General features: G+C 39.8%; 1 protein-coding gene across 4 annotated transcripts in view; it reads right to left on the reverse strand.

Annotated features, from left to right (window-relative positions):
* The window catches only part of shroom1 (shroom family member 1), a 28,867-nt gene extending 11,490 nt beyond the window's left edge, over positions 1 to 17,377 (reverse strand). For 2 of the 4 annotated variants that reach the window (XM_005727766.1, XM_013909523.1), the window contains exon 1: positions 17,298 to 17,377. The gene's annotated coding sequence lies outside the window, so the exon portion shown is untranslated. Of the gene's footprint in view, positions 1 to 17,172 lie in introns of all 4 variants that reach the window. The other 2 variants (XM_005727767.2, XM_005727765.2) reach the window with 1 other exon arrangement.
* Between the last annotated feature and the right edge of the window lie 2,228 nt (positions 17,378 to 19,605).

Raw genomic sequence — 19,605 nt, forward strand, 5'->3', positions numbered from 1 at the left:
ACCAAGTAACCAGGAGAGCCAGATATTAGAGAGAAGACTTCTAGCGGGTTCCTTCTCCCCCCACTGAGACCCGAGGCTGCCTAGCGGGGACCACTGATTGGCTAGCCGATGACGTCCGGCTCTCCGATGCACAATGAGCGCAGCGGAGGGAATATTTCACTGCTGCAGATAGCTGCTAGTGCTGCCGGCCGCCTAAACAACAGAGAGCGAGAGAGGGGAGGAAAAAAAAAGAGGCCTCGCATTCCTGGCTGGCTTCAAAGACGGAGCACAGCCCGGGCGCCATTCATTCCCAAGGCCCTGAGCCCGGCACATGGAGACTAGCCAAGGCAGGAGGGAGGGGATAATGGTGGTGGGTCGGGTGGGTGTATGGGTGACCTCCCAGCCTCCACCCCAGAGGGAAAAAAAAAAACAGTCACAAAGAACAGCTATCCCCCACTTTCATCCTAATTTTCCTCTTTCCACAATTTCTACAAGTCTCCTCTGTATTTCTTAATAAACTCATAAACTGGGCATCACACAAACAAAAGTATCACACAGCAGTACTGCAGTATTTGTGTTGGTTTGAGATAAGTGGCCTCTTTTTAAACCTACAAATGTAAAGCATGTTCACCATGTCAATAATACACTTTGAATTAACAGGTTAGTTTTATTAAACCCTAAATGGGCACAAAAGGCACAATATTAAAAGAAGACTTAAACACGACACTGATCAGTCAGTCACACGAGTCAACAATAACCTCATCTTTCAAAACTCCTGCGTGATTGTGTAGTGTTGTACAAAGAGCCTTGTTGCTTTCACTGTTGTTTTCTATTGAGGCTGGCACCACTAGTGCTCCGCTATGCGGGATCTTTGTTACTGTCAGCCACATCCACGATGTTCTAGTGATTTCACTGCTGGCTGACTCCACCTGTTGTAAATGTACTCTAACTTTTGTTTATGATCATGCTGAGAGAAGGAAAGAAACATTAGCATGTAAAACTGTAGCATTATCACTGAGAAAATTGACTATAATAACACTTAAAAAAACAAACAGGCAAGCAAAGTTGGCTTCAAGTATGTTGAATGGTCAATTGTTGAGCTAGATTTGAGCTTAAAGCAATTTCCACACGTGATTACAAAAGAAATCCATGAGAGGGGTTGACCTTAAATATTGAGGTTACGCATAAACAAGGATAAGCTCAAGACCACTTTCTGCCTGGCAACTGAGCTAAGGACTATATCATGGCAGATGGAGGGGAGAGTAAAAAAATTAAGAACTGCAGGCTATTCAAAAAGCTGATTTTTTTTATGTTTCAAAGAAATGGTCACAGGAGGAGCTTGTTTTTAATTTGTTAGGAAGACGGGATTCATAAAACCAACAAATGAGAGGAAGAGAGGTTAGGCTGATCTAGAGAGGGAGGAATGAAGTATGGGAGGGGGGTGTTAAATTCTTTCTTTTTTTAATGTCTTTTATTGGTGATTACGTGTTCCAGCGTGACCTTCACCATGAAGCCACGAGACTGGACCACCAAGTCTCTGAGAAACAGATATGACTCTCAGAAGGCAGAAATAGAAAAAGAGAGGATGCCAAGAAGATCAAAAGAAAGAAAGACAAATATGCAGGGAGAAACTATTAAAACGGTTAATCCTGCTGGCCCTGCTACATCTTCTGAGAAAAATGACAACAGGTTGGTTGATGGACACCCTCCCAGACAGAGACCGCAACAAATGCTTCTGTTATGAGCCCACAAACTATTGTTGGTACTGTTGCTCTTAACTAGAATACTGAATAAGTGTTTTTCCAGCACCATGTCACTGCAGCTGTATCATTTTTCCAGAAGGCAAGCATTTTCTGCTACAGTCCTCAAAGCAGAGTAATGACATGTGTCTGCATAGTTTTTAACTTTGAAAAAGGACTTAGTTTACCCAGAATCCACCGCAAATTAGTCCTATTTAACACTGTCATGAACTTAACAGCTTTCTATAACAGATATGGCTCATAGCTAAGCCATATTCAAAAGGTTTATCTTGGTAAAGTCAACAAAACCTCTGAACCTTTGTAGACACGTCAAGATTTCTGTTGACCCTCCTGGTGGTGGGCCCCACTTTAGAAGTGCTCTTTAAATGACTGTAAAAGCGCCAGTATGCCTGCCACATTGGCTGTTTCTCTCACCACCACTAAAACATCACACAGTCACTTTTATATATGCCTGCAGTAAACACGCAGGAAGTCACTGCAGTATTCTCCTGAACGATAAGCATCTAATTATTTTGCAAATTACAAAATTACAAAAATAAGTCCAGGCGGCTTGTATGATACTTGGGTGATAAAGGACTACGGAAAGCGATTTTCCTGCTCTGCTGTCTTGCTGTTGGTGAAAAAGATTTTTCCATCACAAACAGTAAATCATTACATCTTATTATTATCATCATTTTTTTTTCTTCTGACTTTGGTGATTATACTAATTACACATTTGTGATCCTTTTGACAAAAACAAAAAGAAAGGCACACCAGATTGGCAGTTTGAAAACCAATCCTGGGCTGTATGTGGACACTACTGCCCACAACTCCCACTGTGTTTGGATATATATCAGCTGCAGCACTGAGCGGAGCCTTCCTGCAGAGCAGAACATTCACTCCGTCTGAGAAAAGTTCAACCACAGCAAATAGAAATGACAGATATTTAAGTTGATGAGAAGCAGACCAAGACTCACAGAGCAAAGCTTTGACTCAATGTGCAAAATTAGAAGCCAAAGAACTTTTTGGCTCATGAAGGCCTTCATCAAGCCTACGAGCCGTGATATTCTTCACTTACTCTCAGTGAAATAGAAACATAGTGCTTTAACCTACATTCCCTTTCACTGAAATCCACAAAACCTAACTACCAGGGAGGCAAAAGAGACTCAACACAAGCTCAAATTAAAATAAAAGTTAGAAACATGACTTCACTTCTGGACAAGAGCCTCCCAGAGGACCAACAGGGCATCATTCTATTGTCCTCAATCAAACAGAAGCAGGGAGGAAGCCGTATTTGAAAAGGTGGAAGTGGATGTATGTTGAGCTCTGACAGCAAAGTGGCTGGTTGCGGGAAAAGGAAAGGGGCTTGCCATGCAGTGTTATCATTAGCACCAGCAGTGTACTTCTTTGTGTATGCGTGTGTCAGACACACATATGTATGAACCACAATGATTAAACAGTGAGAGCTGCGGAGAGAAACTGTGAAACTGTTGCTGGGCAGTGCTCACATCAGTGGCTAAAATCTCTAGCTGACCAAGACAAGCTGTCACACTCTAATAAGCTCTGCATTCCTGCCCTGATCTGGCCTAAATACTTGACAATATCAACACTGAGTCCACTTCATGTTGTTGTTGTTGTTTTAACAAAAAGAAAGTATAGAAAAAAAGAAAGCAATATGTTTGCAACGCCAAACACTGAATGCATGTTTGTGCAACTATGGCACTCCTTTTGTGTTTGCATAGATGCAAATTACTAACATCCCTTTAGTTTAGCTGTGCTTACGTAAACGCCAAAGATGAGACACACAGAAAACCCAACAAGGGCAATAAGCGTATATTAATAACATGCACCAAAGTTATTTTGTATCCTTCCTGGTCAATGATTAACCAGGAACTGCATCGTGCCTCGCAGCACTTGGCTCAAAAATGAGTACAGGCCTCTAAGAATGATAAACTATTCTCAACTGGCCTCTGAGAAGACAATTACTTTTGTATTTAAGACCCCCCAGGGCTTTGCAATGTGATCTAGTCATGGTCAGTTTAACTGGATACTGTAGGAATTCCACTGCACTAGAATAGTAAGAGCCTACAGACTATTGGGTTTTACTTGTGTGAAGGCGAGTCTGCATGGAGCCTCAGTCTAAAAATGGGCCGTGCAAATTCATAATTTCGGCTCCATATCCTTTTCAGTCTTTGGTATGTGTAATAAAATCTGAGAACATACTGACCTAGGTCAAAATCCAGATGTAAAAAGATAGTAAACAGCCAATTACAAATATATCTCAATAAACTAAATGTTGGCCTGTGGCCTGATAAGATAATCTGATCATTTAGATACAGACTTTATTAGGTGTCCTATGCTACTACCAGGTCGGACCACCTTTTTTCTTCAGAATCGCCTTAAGTCTTTATGACACTGATTCAAAAAGGTGGCAGAAACATTCTGCAGAGATTTTGCTCCATATTGATATGACAACATCACACAGTTGCTCCAGATGTGTCAACTGCACATCCATGAATCCAATTTCCACTGTAAAGGTGTTCAATTGGATTGAGATCTGGTGACTGTTAAAAACCATTTCAGTACAGTGACCTCATTGTCATGTTCAAGAAAGCAGTTTGAGATGATCTGAGGTGACATGACACATTATTAACCTCCCAGAAGCAGCCATCAGAAGATGTGTGCATTATGCTAATGAAGGGACGGACATGGTCAGCAACAATACTCAATGTAGGTTGTGGTGTTTAAAAAAACGCTTGTGTGGCACGGACATATCCCCCACACTATTACACCACCATCACCAGCCTGAACCACCGATACAAGGCAGGATGCTTTTAGCATGCTTTCATGTTGTTGCTGAATAACAATTATGACCCTACCTTCATCACAGTTAAGCAAACGACAATCTTTGTTTGGGCATGCCACTTTGAATATTTTGGAATTAATTTGTAGAATATTCAGAAGATATTCAGAATATTCAGAAGACACCACTGCAGGGCAGCAGATAAAAAGTGATTGTAAATGCGTGATACCATCAACAACAAAGGAGCCATGGCGACAGCAAGTGAGAAAGAAGAGACTGGTCCCTACAGGAAGCTGAGACAAACACCACAAAAAAGCACAATAACAAATGACCCACTTCCTGGTTAGAGGTGGGGAAAGTCTCAATGACTCCTTCATTACAGAAAAAAGTTATCTTTAAAGAAAAAAGTTGTCTATTCTTCTTGGGTCCTGAGTGTCAGCCCTCACAGCTCAGCCCTGATCTCTCAGCTGTCACTGAAGACACTGTTAGCAGTCTAAACAGGGAGGATAATGTGCTCCATTTGATCTTCATCCAGCTCAGCTCTGTCTTTTCTTTAAGCACTACGTGTTGCTCAACTCGTCAAGCAGGGTACCAATTATTTTATTTTTATTTTTATTTATTATTTATTAACTTCTATCTATAAAGTGTAGAAAAATAGGGGGGGGGGGAGACTCAGTTTCCCTTCATCTTTGTTTTCTCCATCCCAAAATCAAACACAAACACTCACATCTAACATCCAAGAGTCACAGATTTGTTGGTGCCAATACATACACCACAACTATTATTAAGACATGCATGCTTACATCTTCTGTCTATGATATACACACATATAAAAGATCACATATACTGAAACCTAAATAGCTTTACATTGAGTATCGAAAAATCCAGTAACAATGTAGCCACGTTTTACTGACCACTTTCACGTCTTCAGCTGACATTCTCTACCAGTGAGCTCAGTGTCGCCTGGTGGCAGTGACCATCTCTGCCATGTTACATAACGAGCTGTGGTCTGACTATAGACACATAACAAACACTGGATATCACACATGGTGGCATTGCTGCTGGGGCTACAACACCACGTGGCTTCACCATGAGGACGTGAATTCGCAGAGGTGGAGACTTCCTGGAGAGAAAGTGACTTTACAGAGCATGTATTGTTCTTGTAAGACCAATCCCTAATCTTACACTATCAATGTCATGGACAAGGTATGAACACCGACTTCAAACCAAAAAGATCAAATAAGAATATATGCCAATATAAGAGTAAATACTATCTTCAGGAAAGACCACGTGAAGACATGTGTTACTAATGAACAACATAAAAGAAGTAAACAAGAAAACAAAAATTAAAAATAATCACAGAGATAGTGCAGAGGATTTGGAAATGCTCATGCAAGACGCTATGCATCTGCACCTGGACAGTATATAATACACTACTCATAAAATGCATTAATGCTGGTAAACCCAGGGTAAAGCTGTTAATGGGCTTCCCTATAGCACAAAGGCTACATGATATGACCTGGTTCTCAGGTTTTTCAAAAGCAGCTGCAGTCTAACGCTCTCTGAGGGTTTACAATGGAAATCAGTGTAACCCCAGTTTCCTGATCTTTATTAAGAAGCTAATTAACTCTGGTTTTAAAGCATGGAGCTTACAGTTAATTTAGGTGTGTATTCCTGTAGTAATCCTTACTGCAGAACATGTCAGATGTAGTAGCAGCCTCAGCCTAACTCACATATCTGCTTCTATAATTAAACTTTAAAAGATTGAGCATTAGAAATACTACTTATTTCATATAGTTATTATTAAGGGTAAGTGCAGATTTTCTTCTGTTGAATGGACTGGGGCAAAAACCCTGATTATGAAATCTAATCTCTAACACACTGTGCTCAAGTCATCATGATGTCAGCAAAATGTCTCATCAACTACTAGCTGGGCTACCTTTAAATGACTACAAGTGAACTGCCATGATTACCTTAAAGTTAAATCCAGTGCTTTGGTTTACAACTAAATACTGGTCATTCCCATGAGTCTCAGCTTTACTACGTGCGTGTAGTGCCAATTAGCAAACGTAAGTAGATTCTTTTCTTATAGCTGACTTTACACTCATGACAATATTGATCAGCGGGGCAAACACCTGACCCTTTATGGTGACATGGCACTTAGTGCGTTATCGCAGGCTGATTGGCTGGATTGGGAGCTTGGCAGAAGCACAAGGAATGTGCTTGATAAGCAGCGAGAACATGTACTGCAGGTAAAAGCAAACAGGCTGTTATAATCATTACACAAAACCCCAATTTTACTTGTCGTTTCTTTCAGATCACATCCCGACCTCAGGCCACTCTGAGAATTCAGTTATCAGTTATGTTAATGGTTAGTTTGCAATGGCGTCTCTTGTGCTCTAGTGTCCACTGGAAGAAATTCTCAATTTCTACACGGTTCTTACAAAAGTTGTTAATTAAACTGCTGTATCTAAATATTACTCATACTATCAAACTGGCAGTGAGCTCACCTGTTGGCCTGTGTAGATAGTACGTGAACATCTGATAAGAGACAGCCTGCGGGACACTTCCTGGTCGAATACAAAAGTGCATAAGAGAAGATCACAGAACTGTGAGCCCTCAGCAAAGCAATGAGGTCACTATTTGATTTAAAAGATAAGTTTAGACCATCTATGTCTGGCATACTCTGAGACAAACTGCCCTTTTTCCTATCCACTGTGCTCAACGCAACTTAATTTCGATTTGCAATCCAAAAGTTCCCATGACACCTCCAGACAGGAAAAACAGGCCTGTAGTGAAGCTTTGTTATATCATAAGGACAAAGTTTTCGTTTCAATACTGATTACATAATGACGTTAAATATTTAATCCTCTACTGAGGGAATATGCATGGGCAGAAGTGCCAGGTTAACAATGTGCCAATGGCGAATATTTGCAAAGATGCCTAAGCACCAATTATGACTGTTAGTGCAGAGACCAAGCACACTTTAGATTTAGTTATTTGATTAATCAGAATTTACTAACCCTTCTTCTAAGAACCATGTCAGCCATTTAGTAGCAACACAGTGACGTACTACGGGTCTAGCTTCAGGTTTATAAGGTTTGTTACTGCAGTCATGGAAAATCCAAAATCTCATCCCCATCCATCTGCTGCCACACAGATCGTAAATTTTCACATCAACACACTATCCTATTACCTTTGAGACGCTCCGAGGACATAAGTAGAAATGGGCGTTTTCCCCTCTCATAATTGTTCAACCTCCTGGAGTGGCTAAAGTCAGGTTACAGTACTAAATGACCAACGGCATTCCTGGTCAGGTCTTACTGCTCCCTTGTACCTATATAATGTGAGGCAATTATCAGTAGTGAATGGACAGTCGTAGAACACAGAAAATAACTGAAGCATTTCAGAGACCGGTTTTGAGGGAAAACCTGCATTCCAGACTCTAACAGTAAATACACTCCCTCATTGCTGAGATCCAAGCATCAAGGAAGGGCACTGCACACTCCTACAAAGGTTTTTGCTCACTCAGTAACTCAAGTTTGGAAGATTGTCAATTGTCAATCAAACACACCAAAACAAGACGTGTTCCCACGAGTTGTTGTAACAGCGGTTTCTCAAGTAATAAATATTTACCACGTTTCCCCATTCACTTCTATTGAAGCTTGTCCAGCTGACAAATATAAATGTGGGTTTCCTGCTCGGGTCACATGTTTTTTTACTGCGTTGTCATCTCACAAAAAAAAAGGAAAGAAAAAAATCGCTGTACACATGTTATATAAAGATAATGGCTGTGCTGTGATTTTGGCTAAATGGACAAGTGAAATTATCGCTCAGGGAGAAAGTTAAAAGCAACAGGATGCTTGTAATTTTCTTCTTTCACACACTTATTTTGGGTGTTGCAGCTTTCTAAATTGTACAAAGGAAAAGAGAGAGGCGTGCCTGGGGTGAGAAAGGCCTTTGATAGCTTTTTGCTTCTAAAGCGCTATGAAAAGTCACTAAGTTTGTAACTATGACATGAAGTGAAGAAGAACGATCGTGGCTTCATACCAGAGTGATGAGAGCAAGGCATCAGAGTTAAGACTGCATGTACCTCCACATGTATAAAAAAAGAAGGAAAAAAAGAAGAAGAAACACGCAAATCCTGAAACTTCTATCCATGCACTTATGCAATGAACGAACCTCAACATTCAAATATTCAGCTGCAGCCCTAGTTTGGTTACCTAACAGGCTCCACCCACCCTGAATGCACACCTGTGCTTGTGTTGGTCCATTAAACTAAGCCTGCATCCAGTCACAGGCACAAAAAAAAATATTTAACAAACAAACTCTGCCAGTAGAATAACATGTTTTTGTCCTGCTTTTGTTGAATTCCTTTCCACAAAGAGCACATAAATGCAGAGTCACTGCAGTCAGTGGCAAAAGCTTACTGACAACAGGAGTCATTCACGCATGGAGCTTTTGCTGCTGGGCATGTCATTGACATTAAGTCTGGAAAGGAAGGAGACCAAGGAGAAAACAAACATGAGGATAAAAAAGGAAAATGTATACGAAACTGTTTGATCACTAAAGTGATCTAAAGTGCCATGATGAAAGTAGCAGACATGCCTCTAATCTCCCTCTTTTTACCTGGTACTATGCTTTTAGATGCATGAAAAGGACAGTCCAGATACAGAGCAGCAGCTTCATCAAGGACAACAAGGGGAAATTTGCTCAGTGTTGCATTAGGAGATTTGAATTGCAAAACAACCGGGAAGGCAGATAGAGGCAGTCTGTGTGGGCAAACAGTAAATATGCACTTCTCCCTCTGCCTCCAACTTGACACTGAACAACAGTTCTGATCCAAAGCATATTTTTGAGGAAGGAGATTTGAATGTTTAATCTAGAACCCACTTGGCCACTGTGACCTCCCCGCTCAGTTTAACACCCTCCAAATGGCAGATGAAATCGAGCAAATTAAATTGGCCAGCATTCTCCACATTTTTGTTTTCGCTCAATGAGTGCAAATTATCAGGATTACCCACCCTGATAGAACAACCGGATTAAGCCAAGGAGAGATGAAGGCCCCTTACCAGAGCTGCAAGCAGTAACTCAGTCAATTAATCAGGTAGTTAAACTGAAAAATTGATAACTTATTATTTTCATAATCACTTGTTTTAATCCCTGTAATCTACTATTCCTTTAATTTCTATAATTTGTTAGCCTTGGCATCCCAGGCTCTAATGTCACTCAGTCTCTTTCTTCTTTATTTACACTCATGTCTCCTACTCATTCCTCTTAAAGTGTAAAACAACTGAGGGTTTCCAGCAGATTTCCTTTTGAGAAGGATGCATTTCATCTGCTATAGTAACCAAGTGAATAAAGTGCCTGGAACATAAACATGACTGGAAACCACCTCACTGTTTGGCAGTTACTTGTCAGAAACCATCTGGTGTCTGACTTTAAATTCCCGTTTATCTAAAGAAGTACTTTCGTGCATAAACATTGCAGGTACAGAGACACCAAGATTAGAGCAATTTAGCCACCATACTAAATAAACTTTCTGCTTCCTAAAATACTAATTTGCTAACTGAAAATGCCTACAAGCACACAAAACAAACAAGTGGTTTGATCACATCTCTCAAGGTAGTTAACAAAAAGAACAGAAGCTAAAATGCTCAAGCTGACCCATGATCAGATGCTACTACCGTACACTTTATTGCAACAGATCTAGCAAGCTGTAAGTTGACCTCCTCACCCCTGCTAATCATCTTTCCACTCTACATGCACACAAAGTACATTTAATCTAGTGGGCAGCTTAATGACAGATTTTTTTTTTAATTCTTAATTCCCAGCTTTAAGCATGCTCCACATATTTTTTCATGACCACATAGTAAACAAACCTGTACCAAACACTTCCAGTGATACTTACTTCCTCAGTTTTGATGCGTGCCTGAAGTAGATCATTTATCTTTTTGAAATGACAGTGACTTTTTGCAGTGACAGTTTCCCTCAGTACAACACACACAGTATAGAATATCACGCCACTACTCAGTTGGTGTGTAGGCTGAAGAAGAAGAAGACAAAATCTTCCCATCATAATGCAATCACAAGCAAAGAATTTGTTCCCTCAACAGGCTGATAAGTCTCTCAAACTAAGTAATCTTGGCTAAGCGCTTTTGCTCTGAAAAGTTTTCTTTATGCTGCAGAGAACTATATAACGAAAAAGAAACAACTAAAAGCAGAGTTATTATTTTATCTGGAGCACAGTATTTCTTTGTTGCGACATGAACTGAGTTTTCTGCATTCGTCCCACCTTTGCCTAAGTAGTTTCACTGACAGAGCACATGACAAAGGTGTATCAAAAGAACAAATGTGTGTCTAATGTCCTGATAATTACAGAGTGCCACCCACACCTCTGCATACGCCTCACATTATACCAACGCCTCTGCCAAGGTGAAATACTTGGTATTAACTTCTAATTATCCTGCTTTTGAAACACATACAGTAACCTAATAGTGCTGATTATCATGCTCAGGAGTCAAGCGATTCCTAATTTCTATAGTCTTTCTCAGCACCAAGTTTACCACCTTGGTTAATTTTAGGGGTACTGATCACAATGGGCTCATGTTGCTAGTGGCAGTGCAGGTTTCCTACCTCAAAGCGGGGGATGATCAAGGGGGTAAGGAGAAGGAGGAGGACGGTGTGGAGACTTTAAAACAAATCACACAGAGATTAAACTTCACTAGAAAACAGTGCAACTCAATTTGGACTTTGTAACCTGCTACAGAAAAATAGAGTGATGTAGAAACACTGAAGTGACTACAGGGGTTAACATTAATGTCTTTTCTAAAAAAAAAAAAAAAGCTATTCAAGATGGAAAAATACTTAAAACAGTATTTTTTCACAGTGCTGTTATATATACTATTACATAATAACTATAGGTCTTGGTTGCATTTTTTAAAATATTTGTCTTGTGGCTTGGCCTGTTCTAGTCAGATGGCATATTAATAGTCTGAAAGGTCCAAAGGAATATGACAGATTGCATGTAATATTAAACAGGACCATTTCTGGCAGAGAAAAATCAAAAAGAAATCTGTCTTAAATTACTTCAGAAGGGCAGCTCACGATTATACTAATTTTTACTTTAATCATGAGTATTTTAAACGTAAAAAAAAGATATTCATTTCACACTGGCATGAAACAGAGAACAGCAATAAATTTTGTCATCAGAGAGGCTTATTTTTGCATGACAAATGACTGAAATCATAATTCTATTGCAGAATGTCAACTAAACAATCCACTGTACAATCACTTTAGCCCACACTAATTTATCATTTTGACGTGTGCAACGTGCTGAAGCTATGTCAGCACTGACTGGACAACCACACACACAAAAAAGACATCAAGCGGTTAGTTCCAGCCATGTCGGACAGCTGTAAAGGCCTCTTTTATTAGTCAATATCACAGCCACATTAATGCATCCCTGGCCAGCTCAGGTCTCAGTGACAACCCCTCACCCACACCTTTTCATCAGGGGCTATGAAACCTGAGAGGACCCTAAAGCAGACCTGCAGGCATGGCACAGACCCAAGCACACACCCCACAGACTGTGCGCCTTCCTGCCTTTTACTGAATACTCTGCTGTGAAAACCACAGTGAAAAAAGCAATAGCGTAATCCCCAGTGTTATTCATTAGAGATTTTACAACTGTAAAGTAATAATCCGTGATCAGTGTGCAGCATCTAAGTCCAGCGCTGTGCTGGATTTGGATTTGTCCTGATGGATTTACTGCATGTATTGTTCTTGACAAATAACGCAATGCATTATTTTCTCTATTTATGCAGAATTTTAATTGGTCAGTTCAAATATTTACAGAATAATCTGCTTTTATATCATGCAGAAAGAAACAAAAATTGCATATTTAATCACATGTAAATCTTAAGTTATTTCAAAAAGAGTGGAATGTGTAGGGCACTGAATTTGTTGTTGGATAAGCAACAAGAAATCAATAAGATAAGAAAAGATTTTAAAAAGATATGGTATAGAAAATATATTTTTACAGTCCAGGTTCTGCTGGGATATACTTTCGAAAAGGCAATAACACGATGTCTTATAATTAAAAGTACCCAGTGAAGTTTTTGCCCTTGTGTGTCATCATGTCAGCACTTTTGTAGTGTTTATTTGTCTCATGTATGCTAAAAATGATGCACATGCATGCAACTATGTTCAATCTATCAACAAGTTCAGGGTTTTCATTTAAAAAAATCCAGCAATGATCTAGAGACAGAGAGGAAGAAATCTGCAACACAACTTTGAAACAACAAAAAATGCCCCTTGATTTTGTTTGTATAAAAGATAACCCCACGGGGCACCTTTAAATACTTTGTGAGTGTAAAAGACCTTTATCTAATGTGCTGCTGCAATTCTATCTACACAGCTCCTAAAAAAAGCAGAAAAAAAAGATTCAGGATGTATTTTTAAAAGCTGCCCATACAAGTAGGTTACTCTATGTTTTACCATACACATGGAAAATGCACTCATGACATATGACACTACCATATAACAATGAGGGGCTTATAGGTCCAAACAATAGAGCAGGAGTGGTCCTGTAAGAGCACCAGAGTAGGAATGCACACACATAACCGAACACACTTTTCAGCTTCCCCAAAGGGGGGTCTCGCCCTAGCCAGTAATAACCCCTGGCAGCCATTTTTCTTCTTCATGTCCGTCCATTATGTAGGACTTTAACGGGTTTTCTGCTCCTCTGACAAAAGAAGGAGGATCTGACCATAGCTCACAACTACAGACAAGTGAGTTGTCAAAGCCATTGTAAATAAGCCCCCGTCATTGCCTGCAGAACAGAGCCCTGGAGTAAAAGACAGGAAACGAGGAGGGGAAAAAAAGCAAGCAAAAAGAGCTGAAAAGGTTCCATCTGTTTAAGTCTGCTGGATGGTGATGGGGACAGCCTTGCCTGTTTCTCAAACACGGAGCGTGAAGGACCCCCTCAAATGTCTGGAAGGCCATCCATGCATGAGGAGAGAGAAGATGACGGTCAAAGTGAAGGGCGCTCAGACGACCTTCATCTTTATGTATGCATGCATATAGACAGTGATGATTTAAAATAAAGACTTACATGTGATCAGCCATCATTTTTACCATTGTTATACCCTTTATACTAAAGAAATGATTCAATACAAAACAAGGAGAAAGGGTATCCAAAACTATGACTAGGTATATGATGATGATGAAGAGTCCTTAAGTTTCCTCATATTGCCCAACATCACAGAAACCATCTAAAGGCAAAAGGACATTTTCACCTAAGTGTCTATCATATAATAGCATGCTTTAAAAAAAAAAGTCAACACCAGTTATGCATCTAACCTTGGTATCTAAATGTTCCATTTGCAGCTCGTCTGGTGCAACTTAATAACAACACCTACAGACTTCCCTTGTTTAGTTTATTACTTATTAATCATGTAGGGCGATTTGGGCTTGAGTACAGCCTACAAGCAGGTTTTTCTCTTCATCTTGTGTGCTCTTACTTTAGGCAACTATAAAAGAAAAATCAACTGATCTGCTATGATTTCCTCATCAGGACCTCATGAAAGTCACTCCAGTGCAAGTGAGCATATCTGAATACGTATACAAAACACAGAGGCACGCTAAAATCCTCTTCAATTATCACACCGACCTTCCCAAGGGCACGACTTTCAACAGCCTTACGAACTGGACCACTAAACATTATAACACCTAACATCAGCTCTAACTAGGGCTTAATTAATATGTTACAGTATCAACACGACAATGTGCCCACGCTTTAAGAAAGACTAACCTCTTTCTGGATGACATAAGGTCAGATATAAAGTCTGGGTAATAAAGTCAGACTTTAGTGGTCCAGTTTGTAAGGTAATAAAGTCTGACTTTATTACCCCTAAAATCTTGATAACATTGTGTCTGAGGACTTTGGTCAGCAAACATGTTTTCGCTTTTACCTCAAACAAACACATTCTGATTCATTTTATTTTTAAAATGAATGACGCACTGCTTTTATACTTGGTCACTACGTTCCAGACGTGGACCGCTACAATTTGAGATACTGCACAGATTACACTTTTCCCAAATCTTTCCTTCTGTGATAAACAAATCACTCTATACGGGGTGAAAGCAGCCACCCTGAAATTGTCAAATAATTGGTACCGGTTTGCGTTATTGTGAACACAAAGACATGGATGTTGAAATGGAAACAAAAGAAACCACCGGGCCACCTCAGCTTACCAAAACATGTCACGAAACACAGTTATAAGGGATCAAATTCTCCCTGAGAGAAAATGTGAATTTGTTCGATATGGCACAAATCAAACACACATTTTATCTGCAGTATTACCTGTGACATACTTCCAATAAAATCTCAGAGTACTTTTTTTCTCGCAAAAAATATGGTGATATTTAAGTTCCTACTGACCAAAAACCCCTAGAAAAAAATCGCCACTTAGTATGCTCTTAAACTTCTTTCTTATAGCTGATTACAGCATGCCTGCGTCAATCCTTTCGTTCATCAAAAGACGCCAGTGAACTTAACACCTAATTCTATGACTCATTCATGATATCACTTTTTTCTTTCACAACGGTATACATTTATCTTCCCGGAACCAACAATGCCATTCACACATCAGTCTCACATCATTCAGGTTCAAAGCAAAAGGTATATTACATCAAGCCTGCACTTCCATCATGTAAACAATCCACTTAAGGCTAACAGAAACTAACAGGCTTCTCATTGAATTACAACTTAGAGACCTTCCTGCTACATCTTACGCCGTTATTTCACTATGATGCCTCGTGCAAAGTTCAAAGTGAGGCTGATAATGGTTTAATTACTGCGCTGTTAAGTAATGTGTTAAAGATTTCTGTTACTTTCAGCTGCCTTGTCTCTGAAATTTAATGAGATTTTCTGTGTAATCCCATTTCATCTGGATCAACCACAAAAACCTCAGTTTCTACAGAAATAATCTGAAACCTATGTGAACTATAACCTCACACCCAGAGCCAAGCCAGTCGCTTCAACCTTGCAGTGGTTGGTTGTATAAAAGGTCACAAAAAGAATTTAAACATCCAAAACTACATACGTTCAGCTGCAGTGTGAGTAATTTTCCACCGCTCGAGGAAAAAAAATAAACATAAAAATGACCATGTCCTACAGGTCGAACAGAAACATGCCGCATGCAGGGTTGAATTCCTACAACATTACATACTTTACTTTTTTTCCCTAAAAAAAAGAGGGAGAGAGAGAAAGAGAGAGGGAGAGAGAGAGAGCAAGGAGAAGACTGAGATCAGGTTTCAACACCCAGTCTTAGTTTACATTTACACCCCATGGCTTTGTGACCCTACTCTCATTTATAACGCTACCCTTCTGCTATTTGCTTCCATCTTTGGTTTCCGGCTTTCTTTCTTCTTTATACTTCCTGCAAACAACACTTACTCAGGCTACAGTCCAAGCCGCCACCTGTATGCAACCATTACCAAATATTTGTATTGCCACATGCTAGCTGCCGATTGGGATCAACAGGTGTTTATGCAAGCACCTCTGGGCTAAGTCCCTCATCTCTCTGCATGCATTACGCCTACATAATTATACCCAAATATCTGAGTGCGTGCTGCTGTCAGGTCAGGCTCTGTGGACGTAGCTGGGGTTGAGCCAGGTCAGCAGCCCCAAGCATGGCATCCTCCAGCAGTGGCAACAGCAGCACACAGAGAGGCCAGTGTGCTCCCACCATCTGACCAACCTCACAGCCTAAGTGCCTCAGTTTCAGCTCCAACACAAAACACCAGTGTCTAGTTTCCCTTTAAATAAAACATAGTCCACTCATTAGCTAAAAAGCCCCCCCACTCCTCCCTCCCTCCTTCCTTGTGCATAATTGAGCGCTAGGTATCAATTTAAGGCAATGAAGTGAGGTTAGAGCAGGACAGTACTATGTTTTTTTAGTTGTTTTGATTTGTTTCAACCAACAACCAAAGCATGAGTAAGTAAGGTACAACACAGCAATTTAATATGGTGATAACAGTAGTTAGGGTTTAGGGTTGTTTCTATCCAGTCCTCAGTATCTATTACAAGCTTATCAGTCAGCTGTCAACTCAGATATTGCTTATTATCTCCCACTGTTACCTAACATTCATGAACAGTAATAATAATGTCTATTAATAATAAGCTGCTAACATTAACGCAGATAAAACCTCATCATATTACAAACTAAGGAAAACTATGCGATTTTAAAGGTTAAGGGTATAGATTAAGAATTACATCTAATTTACACACACACATACATATATAATACATTTATTAAGTATTACAAAATAAATAAGTAGCGATATAAGCAGCCTAGATGGGCTTTGCTAAATACCACCAGATCCTACTACTGACCTCACCTCCCAGTAATAAAACTGAACTGAGACCAGCTGTAGCTTATTCGTGGACACTTTAACTTCCCACAGACACGAAAAACAACTTGTACAACAGCAACAAGAGGTCTGACTGTAAGGTGTCACTGTCATACAGGTATTCTGCGAACATTTTCACTAATAAACCAACAGGTTAACAGCTGACAACCGAAACTGAGCAGCCACGGCGATACTGGATGCACCTGCTGCCACTCTAAACTACCCTCAACGTACCTGCCGATTCCCGCTTCCTTCGCGGTCCTCAAACTGTAGCTTTACTCTTGGTTTGTTGTCTTCAGTGGGTTTCCTCTTCGTTTATCAGTGATAGTTACACTAACTAACTAACAAGGACGGCTCACCTGTATATGGTTAGCTGGCGTGTCTCGCAACCTCTGGTAATGAGCTTTCCTTTTCCTCCGTCCGCACTCAGCTTACCTTATTCCCTGGAGAGAGAAGCGGATGAAAGGTAACGGAGGACCAAGGTGGCCAATTAGACGTGGCGGGAGGCGGGCGAGGTGGAAATGCACGACATCCTATTGGTCAGAACACATTCATGGCGGAACAGTGGAAAAGTTAATTTCCCTGTATTGTTTTCATTTATAAAAGAGAGAGAGAGAGAGAGAAAGAAGGAAAGAGGCGCAAGCTGGAAGCAAGCTGAAGCTAAACTTCAAATATAAAAAGAGAAAATTTTGAAAATAAAATTATCTATAAGAAGCGACTAATGTTTAAAATGTGCCTAAATAATAAAACTAAAATGTGGCAAGTTGCCTTTACAAAGAGTTAATGTTCTCAGGCCGGTGCAATGTGGATTGAAAGGAGCTAATCATTTCTAAGAGGCTCTGCCATGCAAAGCTATATAAACTACTTTTGTCTCATGCACAGAAAGATTAACTAGGCACCTTTTTTTAATCTTACTGAAAGACACGAATTACTGAGGCCAAACAATTTGGGTGGTTTGGGATGTCATGAGCTCACTGTGAAGATATTCAGGGAAAGTCAGGTTACTCTAATGTCGTTTGCTACTGAGTCACAAACACTGTATGATCTCAGATTGCATTAGTTACTGTAAGCTCCATAAAGGCATATTCATGGACATGTAAAGGTATATTTAGTTCATGGACCACATTCAGTATAATTTAATTCTATAAACTATCTTCAAGATAACTCTACAGTCAATATTTTTTCCTTAAACTCTGCATTGTTCTGTCTGTTCCTTTAAACTCCCTGATTCAAGATTAAATGAGGCACTTGGGGTGTCTCTTTTTAGTTATCCATCACCTCTGTGCATGTCACATGGTCTGACTAACAATCAACTGAAGTGGCAATCCACTGATAATATGGCAAAAAAAAAAAAAAGGACAGGATAACAGCAATGACAATAGCAACTAATGGCCACTTGGTGGCAATTCATTCACTGTGGAATGAAGCCTAGGCTTTGTCCTGGGTCAGCAGCCATCTGTGGTGTACACATCACTACATAGGGTTGATAAAATGATGTCACACTGTGTAAAAAGAGACTAGAGCTGGATAATTCAAATACAGCTTCATATGTGGTTCACCACTCTGATTACACACCACGACGGTTCATTATCACTGCTTAATGCAAAGTATTTTCACTAGATGTGGGAGTCACCAGTCACCCCACAAAATATGACCAGAATACTTCACTCACAATATATCATTGTGATTTTTTTTTTGTTGACATTTTCCAATATCCTGAGTGTTGCAACAACACATACTGCTATTTATAACTTTTTTTCAACTGCAAGTTATGTCCTCAAAGTTAAACTATATCGGTTTTATCCAATAAGCTCAAGTTAACTCTCGTCAGGTATGTTTTTTTGCTGCAGAGTGAAATTGTCACATTTACACAGGAGTTACTTCAAACTGCAAAGGTTTGCAGAAAGGTTTCCTCCTATCAAGAGAGATGAGTACTTTTACTTTGTAATGTATATTGTGACTCCAGGACCTAACTTGTATTTGTATTTATTTAGGGTGTTTTATCTTTTTCATTCTAGCAAGATTTGCCATTCTGATATTAAGTTAGGAAACAACAACAAACAATAATTGCAAGAGTTCATTATGCTTTACTACCACAGACAAATTTTGTAGACTGTTTCTTGAGATTGCATATTTAGAAATGAGGCAATCTTCCTTGTGCAAACTGTTTTAAGGGGGGAAATACTTCAGTCTAGATGGGTGTTAGTCCCATTTTAGTTTGCAGGCCACATACAGTATCATTTGATCTCATTTACCTCAAGCCACTAAAACTCACTGCATAATTACATTTCCAAAACGTTCCTTTCCTGTGTAAAGAAGTACACGGATTTTCTGAAAACATTTGCATTTAGTGAATCATCCAGACTTAACAGACTGAGATGTCTGGAAAAAATAGGAACAATTTCAACAATGGTCTCAGTTTTTCCACATTCAGTCAGCGTGTCATCGCAGAGAAATGCGCCTGCAGGGCCCCTCAGCTTATAAATATTACTTCAGTGTGGGATAGCAAGGTTAAATTGACAATGGCTCAGACATTTGGCTTCGACTAAATTAACAGCTCTGATCACCACCCTTATGATGTGCTTGATTTTTTGCAACATGATGTGTTCCTGGTGAAAAATATGTCAAAAAGTCCACTAAAATAAGCCCTCATTCCCTGCAAGAATG

This window comes from Pundamilia nyererei, unplaced genomic scaffold (genome assembly GCF_000239375.1).
Source record: "Pundamilia nyererei isolate P.nyererei 1_Seehausen unplaced genomic scaffold, PunNye1.0 scaffold00026, whole genome shotgun sequence".
Classification (NCBI taxonomy): Eukaryota; Metazoa; Chordata; class Actinopteri; order Cichliformes; family Cichlidae; genus Pundamilia; species Pundamilia nyererei.